Raw genomic sequence first — 13,360 nt, 5'->3', positions numbered from 1 at the left:
CCAAAAACGTTGCCTTTGAAATTTTAGATTCACATTTAGCCTAAGGTTTCTTTATTTTTAGTTACTAACGAGTTCTTGCAACTTTATTTCTTGGTTTCAGGTGTATGCATACAAGGAGCAGCAAGAGAACTGATCTGCGCATACTAGGGAACAAGGAATTAGCACAGCTCGAACGCGAGAACCGGAAAGCAAAATCACAGACCAATTCTATGGCTGACGGAGAGAACACAGGGGCTAATCCGCCCAACCCTCAGCTTGGCATCATCCAACAACAGCAGAGGCAGAACCAGCAAGAGCAAGCCGAGCTGAACCCACCTCCGAGGCAAGCCACCTTGAGGGATGAAGATGCTCAGAATAGGCTTTTTGCGAATCGATCTGCGATTCAACCTCCCGCCCCTGGACGGCAAGACTATGAGATTAAACATAGTCTAATCAATCTGGTTCAGAACCGCGTGTTCCATGGCTTGCCATCGGAAAGTCCTCTAGATCACATCGAGGCCTTTGAGAGGCTGACCAGTACGACGAGGTCCAATGGTGTACCCTATGACTATCTAATGCTGACTCTATTCCAGTTCTCTTTGGCGGATAAAGCACTTAGATGGCTGAACTTGTTGGATGCTGGATCACTCACCACTTGGGCGCAATGTAGAGCTGCTTTCTTGAATCACTTCTACACCAAGTCACGCTCAGCCAAGCTGCGAAGCAAGATCACTACATTCTCGCAAGGAGGCATGGAGTCATTTTGTGAAGCATGGGAAAGGTTCAAGGAGTATCTTCGAGATTGCCCTCACCACGGTTACACTCAAGAGAATCTGATGAACATCTTCTATGGGGGCATCGAGCAGAAGTACCAGATGACATTGGACACGGCTAGAAAGGGAGACTTCTCCACCAACACCGCGAATGAAGCCAATGCACTGATTGAGAATCTTGCAGCCAGCAACAGCAACCACGGCACAGACTATGACCGCACGGTTAGGGTGAATTCCGTAGAGACTGATGCTATTAAGGATCTCACAGCCAAGGTGAATCTCTTGCTGAAAAGGGATCACCAGAGTGTCAACTTGTGCGTTGAACAAGCTGGAGGATATGCAGATTTTGGAGCTGAGACATACCAAGAGGGTACGGAGGAAGTAAATTATATGGGAGGACAAGGGAATTTCCAAAATCGAGGTTTTAACCAGAATTTTAGGAATCATCCTAATCTGTCCTACAGGAGCAATAACGTCGAGAATCCTCAGGATCAGGTCTACCCACCGCGACCTCAGCAGAACAACTTTGCACAGAGCTTCCAGAACAAGGGTACAGGTTTTGGAGGATCGAATTTCCAACAAAAACCTCAAGTCAACAACGTCGCGCAAGGGTATCAACCGGTTGCACCGCAGGCAACAGTCTCACAGGAGAGCAAACTGGAACAGATGATGCATGCTCTGATGGAGAACCAGAAGAAAAATGCAACTGAGGTGACTGTCAAGATCGACAACATGTATTCTGAGCTGAATGGGAGAATCGAATCGTTAAACTCTCACATGAGAGTGTTGGAAAACCAAGTGGCACAATCCGCAGCTAGAGTCAAGGCACCTCCAGGGACACTTCCAGGGAAGAACGAGGCTAATCCAAAAGAATACGTGAATGTTGTCACCCTTCGAAGCGGCAAGGAGCTTCCGGAACCACAACAGAAACCAGGGAACGACCGATCCAGCGATTGGACTGACCAGTCTAAAACACAGGATCAGGAAGGCATCCATGACGAAGCTCTCAACGACATTCCTGATGATGTTGTTAAACATGGATCAACAGTTCATGAAGAAAAGCAACCCAGAGGATCGCAGCAACCCTACGCACCCAGACTATCTTTCCCTACTTGCCGCAAATCAAAAATTCAGGAGCGAGAATATGAGAAGCTGAAGTCAGTAGTAGGGGAGCTTTAGGTTAGACTCCCTTTCATCGAAGCAGTAAGGATGGTTCCAGCTCTTAAGAAGTATATGAAGGAAATTCTAACCGACAAACTCAGTTTGGAGAAAGGAGTGATGTACCTCACACAAGAGTGCAGTTCTATGCTCCAAATTGGAATGCCTGAAAAATGTGGGGATCCGGGACCGTTTACCTTGCCTTGCACGATAGGAGATCTCAAGTTCAGCAAATGCCTTTGCGACCTGGGAGCGAGCGTGAGCCTTATGCCACTCAGTGTTGCAACGCGACTTAGCCTCTACACTTTCAAACCGATCCAAGTCACCCTCGTCCTTGCTGATCGTTCCACTCGACGCCCAGAAGGAGTGTTGGAGAACCTACCAGTGCAAATTGGGAACTGCTACATTCCTACCGATTTCATAGTTCTGAAGCTTGACGAGGAATCCCAAGAACCGATCCTACTTGGAAGACCTTTCTTGGCCACGGCTGGTGCGATGATAAACGTCAAGGAGGGGAAGATCGATTTACACATGGATGATATGATTTTGAGATTCAATTTGGAGAAAGCAGCTAAGAAACCTACGATTGATGGTCAAACCTTCTGGGTTGATACAATAGGCGAAATAGCTGATGAGATCTATGATGAAGTGTGTACAAGTGATCATCTGGCTGTAGCACTCACCAAGACGGAACCAGAGCTGGGATATCTCTCTGAGGAGACTGAGAGCTTGGCTAGGACACTCGATGCTGCAGCAGTTCTGAAACATGAAGTCCTATTCATCAATATGCAACATGGACTGACTGATCCGGCAAATGGACTGACCGATCCAACTCCTCCTGTGGAAGCATCCGATAAAGGCGACGGATTGACCATTCCAGGCGACAGATCAGCTGATCCCGAAATTTGCCCTGGGACAAAATCAAATCAGGAGGATTGGAGCGAACTTAAGGCTCCAAAGTTGGACTTAAAGCCACTCCCAGAAGGGCTAAGGTACGCGTATCTCGGACCTAACTCCACATATCCGGTTATCATTAACTCTAACCTGAACAATGTTGAAACCGCACTCTTGCTCTGCGAGTTAAGAAAATATAGGAAGGCTTTGGGCTATTCCTTAGATGACATTTCAGGTATATCACCAGAGTTGTGCTCTCATCGGATTCACCTCGAAGATCCATCTAAGTCCTCCATCGAACACCAAAGGAGGCTAAATCCTAACCTCAAGGAAGTGGTGAAGAAGGAGATCCTCAAACTGTTGGGAGCCGGAGTTATTTTCCCAATCTCCGACAGCACTTGGGTGAGCCCAGTCCATGTAGTGCCGAAGAAAGGAGGGGTGACAGTAGTTGCAAATGAGAAAAACGAGTTGATCCCCACCACGACAGTAACAGGGCATCGCATGTGTATCGACTACCGCAAGCTCAATGCAGCCACAAGAAAGGACCACTTCCCTCTTCCATTCATTGACCAAATGCTTGAGCGTCTAGCGAACCACCCTTACTACTGCTTCTTGGATGGTTACTCTGGTTTCTTCCAAATTCCGATTCACCCTGATGATCAGGAGAAGACCACTTTCACTTGTCCCTATGGCACATTCGCTTACCGACGAATGCCTTTTGGGTTGTGCAATGCCCCAGCCACCTTCCAGCGCTGCATGATGTTGATCTTCTCCAACTTGATTGAGGAAATTATGGAAGTCTTTATGGATGATTTTTCGGTGTATGGCTCATCCTTCTCCTCCTGTTTATCCAATTTGTGCAAAGTGCTTCAACGCTGTGTGGATAAACACCTTGTGCTGAATTGGGAAAAGTGCCATTTCATGGTCACCAATGGGATTGTTCTTGGCCATCGAATTTCTGTGAGAGGGATAGAAGTCGACAAAGCCAAGATAGAGCTCATGTCCAGTCTACAACCTCCAAAAACCGTTAAAGACATTCGCAGCTTCCTTGGCCATGCGGGGTTTTATCAGAGGTTCATAAAAGATTTCTCCAATATAGCCAGACCACTCACCCAGCTGCTGTGCAAGGACATCTCTTTTGAGTTTACTGCAGATTGTTTGGAGGCTTTCCTAACAATCAAACAAGCACTGATCTCGGCTCCAATAGTACAACCACCCGATTGGGATCTACCATTCGAAGTTATGTGCGATGCAAGTGATTTTGCTGTGGGAGCGGTTCTGGGACAACGCAAAGATGGTAAGTTGCATGTTGTTTACTACGCTAGCAGGACACTCGATGGAACACAGACCAAGTACGCCACAACAGAAAAGGAATTACTCGCCATAGTCTTTGCCTTTGAAAAATTCAGATCCTATCTGGTTGGATCCAAGGTTATTGTGCACACAGATCACGCCGCACTGCGTTACTTGTTAACTAAGAAGGATGCTAAACCACGATTGCTGCGATGGATACTACTACTGCAGGAGTTCGATCTTGAGATAAGGGACAAGAAGGGGATTGAGAATGGGGTTGCGGACCACCTTTCTAGGCTAAGAATCGATGAAGAGATCCCCATAGATGACCGACTCCCCGAGGAGAATGTGTATGTGGTTGCAGCCTTCATCGACTGCTACAAGGAGAAAGAAGATGTTAAAGTACTTCAACAAACAGTTAACGATTCGCCATGGTATGCCGATATCGCAAACTATTTGTGTGCAGCAGAAAAACCTTCGAACTTCACTGGATATGCTAAGAAGAAGTTCCTCAGAGATGTGCAACGCTACTTTTGGGATGAGCCTTTTCTTTACAAGCATTGTGCTGACGGCCTCTACAGGAGGTGTGTTCCAGAATCAGAAGTACAAGGAATTCTTTTTCATTGCCACGGTTCTAACTACGCGGGACACTTCGCTACTTTCAAAACCGCGACAAAAGTGCTCCAAGCAGGCCTCTGGTGGCCTACTTTATTCCGAGATGCACACGACTTTGTCTCCCGATGCGACTCTTGCCAACGACGTGGGAACATCAGCAAACGGAACGAGATGCCACAAAACTTTATCTTGGAAATTGAGGTGTTTGACTGTTGGGGAATCGACTTCATGGGGCCTTTTCCACCCTCTTATGGCAATCTCTACATACTTGTTGCAGTGGATTACGTTTCCAAATGGGTTGAAGCTGTCGCAAGTCCTACTAATGATTCGAAGGTGGTCCTCAAGATGTTCAAGCACATAATTTTTCCACGGTTTGGTGTTCCTAGGGTGGTAATAAGCGATGGGGGCACTCACTTTATCAACAAGCTTTTTGCAAACCTTTTGCGAAAACATGGCGTGACACACAAGGTCGCTACCCCTTACCATCCACAGACCAGTGGGCAGGTCGAGATCTCTAATCGAGAAATCAAGAGCATCTTGGAGAAGACAGTCAACTCAACCAGAAAGGATTGGTCCTTAAAACTCAATGAGGCATTATGGGCATATCGGACTGCTTACAAAACACCCATCAGTACCACCCCTTTTCGGCTGGTTTATGGGAAATCATGTCACTTGCCTGTTGAGTTTGAGTATCATTCCTTATGGGCGACCAAGCAGATGAACTTCAACCTCAAGTCCGCAGCAGAAAAACGCCTTATTCAGCTGAATGAGCTTGATGAGATTTGCATGGATGCTTATGAGAACACCAAGATATACAAAGAGAGGACCAAAGCCTTACACGACAAGAAGATTATCCCCAGGGATTTTGCTGCGAACGATTTGGTCCTTCTTTTCAATTCAAGGCTGAAGATATTTCCTGGGAAGCTGCGTTCCCGTTGGTCCGGACCTTTTCGAATCAAGGAAGTCATGCCTTATGGTGCTGTTGTACTTTGGGACCAAGAGGGCAAAGAATTCACTGTCAATGGCCAGCGTCTTAAACCGTACCTAGCGGAGTATGACCCAATTGAGACTTCCCTCCCTCTGGAGGAACCACAAGCTGCTTAAGCAGCAAGAAAAGTCAGGCTCGAGACTATAAACAAGGGCTAATGGGAGGCAACCCAAAGGGTTTGCATTAGCTTACCTTTTTCTCTTTGGTTTTGTTTTTCTTTTCTTAGGAGATTTGCTATTTTTGTATTCTTTACAGAGTTACTCGAGAATCACGTTTGGTAGTGAGTTTGATTTCAGGAACAGGTTCTAAACGCAGAAGATGCGAAACCCTTTTCAAGGAAAGTTCCGTGGTGGTCTGGATCAGCTGATCTAATTCTGGATTGACTGATCCTCGTTCCAGGTAAGTAAAATCGAGGGACGTAAAAAACCAAAGAAAAAAAAAAAGAGGGGGAAGGAAGAAAATTGGTTTTCGGGTTTATGAACTTAAATTGAACCGGGTTAAACCGGATTCGTGTTCACACCCCATAAAACCTAATTTCTTTTCTTCTTCCTTCCTTCCTCGCCGTCCATAAGCTCGATTTCCCTCTCCTCTCAAATCCTCTCTTGATTGATTCGAATTTTGGGTTTCTTCAACTTGATTTTTCATCCTTTACCCAACCCAATTTTTGTATCAATCATTCAAACAAGGTAAGTGCTTCCTCTCCAAATTTATATTCGATTTCGGCGATTCCAAGACAATGCCTAAACGAAGCCGTAGCGGTAAGGAGACTGCCACTCCTTCCGAAGAACCGCCAACGAGAGTTTGGAGTGATGAGGATACTAAGGGTTGTAAGCTACTTGGACAATGCAAGATGGAGCCGACTCGTTTTGTCGATCGGGAGCTCTTTGAGAAGATGGGTATGCTGTCGGATTTTGATGAGTTGGTGAAAAATTTGGGATTTGGTACTTTCGCTGAGCAAGCATGGGACTTGCATGATCGGCTCGCACGAGAGTTCCTCGCCACTGTGCAAGTCGATTCGCCGGGTGGTTCTGATATGATGGCCGAGCAGTGTTCGATCAGCTTCTTCCTCCTCAGGAAACACTATGTCATCTACATGTTTGATCTATGTGACATCTTTGGTTTCCCCAGAAACACATTATGCACGATGGAGAGGCTCGACAGTAGGACAAAAATTTGGAAGCTTGTTGCTGCTGGGCAATATGCTTCTCGAAGCGCAAGACAGTCTCGCATCCGCAACCCCGTCCTCCGAATCACGGCGAAGTTCCTGAGTAACACAATTTATGCTAGGGCTGAGACTAGCACATTGCAGCTACCTGAGTTGTGGATGTTTTTCCATGGTCTTTGCAGGTTCCTTCACGCTCCGGATTCCCCTTTGTACCAGCAGACTCATGATGTCAACTTTGGTTTCCTGCTATCTAAGGAGTTTGAGCAGGTTCGGAGGAGCATGGCTCATGCTAAGAACAAGAGAGTTCTCATCGGCAGTTTGGTGACCCCTATCATTGAGTATTGCGGTGTTGTTTTACCACCGCACGCTAAGGTGTCACAGCGGAAGTTGCTTGACCTCAAGTACATGTTTACTAGTGAGATTTTGGTGAGACATAACTTCTGCTATCGCTTCCAGACCAAGACCGGTCAGCTTCGTTATATGCTGATCCCTATGCCTTTCGTCACTTCCCTCCGCAAGGTTCAGAATATCGATTTTGATCCTCCTGTTGACATCCTTATGGATATTGACGATGTTCTTTTGGGAGAGGAGCGAGAGCCTGCAGCTCTCCGATCCCGTAGTCGCCCACAACCCGCCGGGGCATCTACCTCTTCACCGCCATCTCAGCCCCTTCCACCGTTTCCTCCTTTCGATGTGAACCAGTTTCTTGCTGCACCACCTAAGGAGCCAGCTCGCACCGAGTTTGAGAGATGGGTCTACGACACTCAGCAGAAGAACAATATGGTACTCACTCGATTGGCTACATGGCTCCAGAGTCTCGCACCACCTCCAGCCGCTCACGTCTATACTGACGACGAGGAGGATGCAGCTACTGAGCCTCTTGGGTCTGACCATTCCGCGACGTCCTCACCATCTCAGTAGTTCTGACCAGTAGCTACCTCTTCCTAGGTTACTCTGTTTTCTTTTCTAGGATTTTTTTTAATTTTATTTTTATCTTTTGATTTTTATTGTCGGAGGTTCCTTTTCCTCAGCTATACTTTCACACCGGGACGGTATGAAGTAAGTCCGGGGGAGGGATGTCTCCTAGTTACTAATGACGTTTTCTTTGGTTGCTTCTTTTGATTTTCCTTTTATTTGAGTCAGTTTGTCGTGTTTTTAAAAAAAAAAAATAAATAAAAAAAAAAAAAACGAAAAAATTGGGAAACTATGATCATTTCTAGGAATCTTTTGCTTTGAACTAACACTCTTATGATTACTTTTGTACCTCTGATTTGGAATGAAGCTTGGAATGAACATGAGCAGTCTCAACACGCCCCAAAAGACACTCGCCAAGGAGAACACTAAGTTTAACCATAAGTTGTCTCTAGCTTTAACAGGACTTAACCGGATTTAATTTCTTACCTTGGGGCTTGGTATACATCGGACAAGACTCCTCCCTTCAAGCCTTACAAGACGTGCATCTCCTCACAAAGTATGCTTCCCCTCTCTCTTCCCTTCAGTACTCAGTAAAAAAAAAGAGAGAAGAAGAAAGAAGAAAAGGATATAGGTAATAAAAGAAGTGAACCGAGGGGTGTGCGTAAACCCGTGCATCTTTCAGAACTCATGGAAACCTGTCCACAAGAAAAGAGCAAAGGATTGATAAAAATAAAATAAAATGATACCCTAGAAAATTAGGGAGAAATCAATCCTTTGGAAGTGAGAAAAGAGAGAGGAAAGGGAGCATGAGAGGAGGTCTTGGGCGATAAAAGGTTGAAGGAGTCAACAGTTCAATGATCGATACTCCCATGGTAAGACCGCACATTTTTACTAATCTGATGTAGAGAGACAACGATGGGGAGACTGAAGGTTCTCTAAGGATGTGGAGATCAGAGTAGGGAGTGTTGATTCTAATCATGGGCAGAGTACAGAAAGTAGTTCTCGATTTGATGTTATGAAGAGTGTAGAGAAGAGGTTCCGAAGACTAATGTGAGTTTCCACTTTCAAACCTTTTCTCTGTTCTTAAGTTTCTGTATGTTCTTGCTTGAGGACAAGCAAAGATTCAAGTCCGGGGGAATTGATGTGTCTGCATTTTATAGGGTTTTAACTATAGTTTTTCGGATTGTTTTGAGTCTTTTCTTAGGTCCAAATGTGCTTTTAGAGTATTTTTAGTCTTGTGTGAGTCTTTACAGGTTCTAGGTGACTTTGGAAGGAATCTGAGCGTTTTGGGGATGGAAATATGCATCTAGAGCTTAATTGGTTGACGTCTGATCGAGCTAGAAGGCAGATGAAGTAAGAGCAAAAATTCATTCCGGATCGACTAATCCTTTTGGGATCGACCAGTCCCCGTCCTCGACGCAATCTTTCTTTTTCTGGTTTAAACCGACTTTTTAGGGATTTATTTTACTATTTAACCACGGGGCTCAACCCCTAGAAAGATAACTTTTACTCTACGCCGTTTTTGAGCACTTGTAAGCCTGGGAGAAGATCTCTAATCCTTTCTAACCTTTTGGAGAAGAATTCTGAACCCTATTATCTCTTTTTGCAATTCAAACATGTTTTCTTCATATTTGATTTGTGATTGTTTCTGTTCGATGTCTGAGTAGTCTCTCTGTTGGGTTTCGGGTTTCAAAAGGGGGTTTTATGATTTATTGATTTAGGTTGTTAGATTTGGGATAGATCTCTTGTGTTCTTCATCTATTGTTGTTCTTATTGCTTAAACTAGATTAGCTACCTAGTTTATGATCTTAAGTTTAATTCATCTAGGCATCAAAAGTGTTGTTGAATTACTTGAAAGAACATAGGTGAGCAAGGTGATCCTCAGCCAACCAACAGTTGAAGTTGGGGCACCTTGTGAACAAATCAAACTTGAACTTATTGCTTGCTAGGATTGTTTAGATTCAAACGACGGTTTAGGATTCATTCAATTCCTTGCATAGAAAACTAATGCTGCGACAGTAGGTTAGTTTTATATTTGAGATTTGAGTTCAAGAGCGGTTCCTAAAGCTATCCTAATCCATCAACCAATTTCGTGATCATAACCCTTGATTGATTCCCTGCGCCCAATACTTTCTCAAATTTACAAACTCTTATTTATTTTCTGTTTTAATTCTGTTACTTGCAAAACAAACTTCCTCTTTGCTTTAGCTATACTCGGTCTATATAATTTCATAGTGTATCGTTTGGTCTCTGTGGATTCGACCCTGAAGTGCTACGACGACACCACTAGATCGTGGTTGAGTGTGCTTTGGGTTATTGATTTAACTCTAGATCACAAAGAGACAAGGGTGGAGCGTCCATACCATTCACATTTGAATTGGGAATCTTTGACTCACTTTTTGCTGCCACTCGACCCCACCACTCGACCGCACGTGGTCGAGTGCTTGACCAAAATTTGAAATTTGAACTCCTTTCTCCCTCCACTCGATCTTGCAAGAGAAATGGGAACCGAGTGGACTTTGGTTTTCATACAACTCGATCGAGTACTTCTTGTGGGCCGGTCGAGTGGGCTTGCGAGTCCACTTCTACAAGTCCAAATCTCTCCAAAACCATATACACTCTCATTAAATAGCCTGCCCAACACAAACATAAAAGAAAAGAAATCAAAACTACAAGGAAAATTAAGCATATGTACAATGATATCTTAGGGACTTCCTCCCTAGTGAGCTTGTTTAAAGTCACTAAGCTTGACTTAGATGCCTTTTAAGGCTTGGTTTAGATACCAACGAGGTGATGAAATCCTCCATGGCACCTCTTGATCACTTTGGTGCTCCTTCTTGATCACTACCTCATTAACACATGAACCTTGTTTCTTTTTAATCTTGAGCCTTGGTCTTGCCTTCTTCAAAAACCTCTTATTGAGTTGCACTTGAAGATCCTTCACTAGATCAGTCAACTCTTGAACTGAACCCTTGAGCTTTTCAACTGTCTTGGCTTGGGCTGAACTTATAATCATAGGGTCCTCTTCATCCTCAAAAGCTTCACAACTAGTTTTTTTCTCTACCACAAAGTGCTCCCCTTCAAAAGTAGGTTGATGTGTTGAATTATTGATGTCAAACTTCATAGTGAAGTCTTTAGTAAGGTGGAGCTTGATGGTCCCCATCTTAACATCAATTACAGCCCTAGCTGTGGCTAAGAATGGTCTCCCCAGGATGAGAGGGTCTTCTGGCTCATGGTCCATGCTCATGATCACAAAATCAGTTGGGATTCTAGCCTTTCCTATCTTGACTGGAAAGTTTTCAATCACTCCAACCACATCCCTCTTGGATCCATCTTTTAGGCTAATATAGAAATTGCTGGCCTTAAAATCTCCATACCCCAACTTCTCAGCAACTGAGTATGGCATCAAACTCACTGAAGCTCCTAGGTCACATAGACACTTGTTGAAGTGCATATAGCTGATGGAACAAGGTAGATTAAATGAACCTGGATCTTCAAGATGTGCTGGGATAATAGCTTTCCCAATCTCTTTCAAATCCTTCATGTCTTGATCTTGAGCTTTTTGCTTGGATAATTCAAGAAGCATGTCCTTGAGGAAAGGATGTTGAGCATATTTTCCCAAGGGAGGTCCTCTCTCTTCATCTTTCTTCTCAATGACAACTTCTTGTTGTATGGCCATCACTTCTTTTTTCTCAATAATTTCCCTTAGTTCCTTCAGCTTTTGTGCCTTGAAACGTCATGGGAATGGTAGAGGTGGTTTGTAGGCAGGAGGAATGTATCTAGCAGGCTTAATAGCTTCAATGTCTTCAACTCGATCGGCCACTCGATCAGGTACTCGATCGTGTGTGTGGTCGAACACCTGGTCGAGTGCTTTGATGGCTTCAGTCTGTTTTGAAGAACCATTACTCTGGGCTTCAATAAGTGACAAATCCTCCCCATCTTGAACTTCACTGTCCTCAGTGACAACTTCTTCGTAGAAGTGAATAGCTTTAGCTGTAAACTCCCTTGTGTTTTGAGTAGCTGGTCCATGAAGTTGGTTTGGCTTAGGAGCTGAAGTAGAAGCAATGTTGCTCTCCATGTACTTGACCTTAGAGGTCAGACTCTCAAGCTTGTTATTCAGGTCATTAGAATAAGAATTCAACTTTTGGGTCAGCTCAGCAAACTGCCTTGCTTCCTCAATCTGCCCATTTTCTTGTCCAAGTAAAAATTGCTGCATCATAGCTCTTAAGTCAGGTTCTTAGGCTTGTGAGGTCTGAAACCTTGGAGGGGGACACAATTGAGCCTGAAACCCTGGTTGCTGTAGCTTGGGTACATAATGGAACATACTGCTTTGAAACATGATTACTGACTCGAACTGACACTCGGTCGAGCACTGGCTCAAGTTGAAGGTCGAGTCGACTGAGATGTGAAGACTGATTGAATCCGGGTCATGGCTAGATCAGGTACTCGATCATGCAGACGGTCGAGTGCTTACTCGAGTTGGTACCTGAGAGTCAAAACAACCAAGCAGATGAAGAATCTTAATCAGTAGCGATCGAAGGAACAATAGAACTTAATCTTAGACTTATGTAGATCCTAAATGTCACAAACAAACACTTCAAACGGCAACAGCGCCAAATTGAAACTTGCACTTTTGTGTGGTGATGAATGATGAATGATGATAGAGATGATGGATGATGAACATGTGGAGTGCAGGAGATCAATTACCCTTATGTAGTTGTAGCATAAAGGATGTCAAACCATAATGAGTGAAAAGTGGGGAAGCCCTAAATATGCTAGCAGACAAAATAGGAAGGCGGCTCGGTTAACTCGACCATGTGCTCGGTCGAGTGCTTGGTCGAGTTGACCTCTCTTCTGCTTCTTCCATCCGGTCGAGTCCTTCTCCGCACACGGTCGAGTGTCTGGTCGAGTGGGCGGTCGAGTGGACTTCCGGATCTTGATTTTTCATCTCTAGCTCCCTTGTTTTCTTCACTTGATAGCTCCAATCCTCTTCAGCATTCCTTCCATACTCCTTAGGATCCAAAATCACCTGTTTATGCACGAAACTATGCAAATGCAATGCAAACCTACTCTAATGCATAAAAAGTCCTAAAGCTATACAATAATGGCCAAACTAGATAGTAAATCATGCAAAAGATGTAAATATACTATGGGAAAACAAGGTAAAATATATGAACATAAGATGTCTTCAATGATGCTCTTCAGCATTCAGAGCATGTACAATGCAGAGAAAAGGGGAAAGAGGCAGGTTATGATCAGGCCTTCTTCTAAAGTTATCATCAAGTTCATCATTGTTATGCAAAAGCACGGTATGGTGATTTTTGCAGAGCTAGTAGCTATGACTCGGTTACTTGTTTTCATGTATATTGTTTCAAGTGTAATAATGATACTTTGTGTTTCAATTTTTTTAGGTTACATCGGCCAGTTTGAGTATGTTGATGACCACATGTCTGGTGAGATTGTTGTTGAGCTTAATGGAAGGCTGAACAAGTGTGGAGTCATCAGTGCTTCCTTCCGAAAAGGTTACCTTGATTTCTTGTATATGTCTGCATTGTTATATTGACTCCATTATGTGGGCAA

The 13,360-nt window shown here is 44.2% G+C and overlaps 1 non-coding gene across 1 annotated transcript; it reads right to left on the bottom strand.

Annotated features, from left to right (window-relative positions):
- Positions 1–692: 692 nt before the first annotated feature.
- Positions 693–798, bottom strand: LOC147938534 (small nucleolar RNA R71). The gene has a single exon (XR_015567642.1). It is a non-coding gene; the product is annotated as a small nucleolar RNA R71 (small nucleolar RNA).
- Positions 799–13,360: the final 12,562 nt, after the last annotated feature.

This window comes from Camelina sativa, chromosome 9 (genome assembly GCF_030686135.1).
Source record: "Camelina sativa cultivar CO46 ecotype springtype chromosome 9, ASM3068613v1".
Classification (NCBI taxonomy): domain Eukaryota; kingdom Viridiplantae; phylum Streptophyta; class Magnoliopsida; order Brassicales; family Brassicaceae; genus Camelina; species Camelina sativa.
The sequence above is the reverse complement of the archived record's forward strand: the minus strand, read 5'-3'. Positions and strand labels throughout refer to the sequence as shown.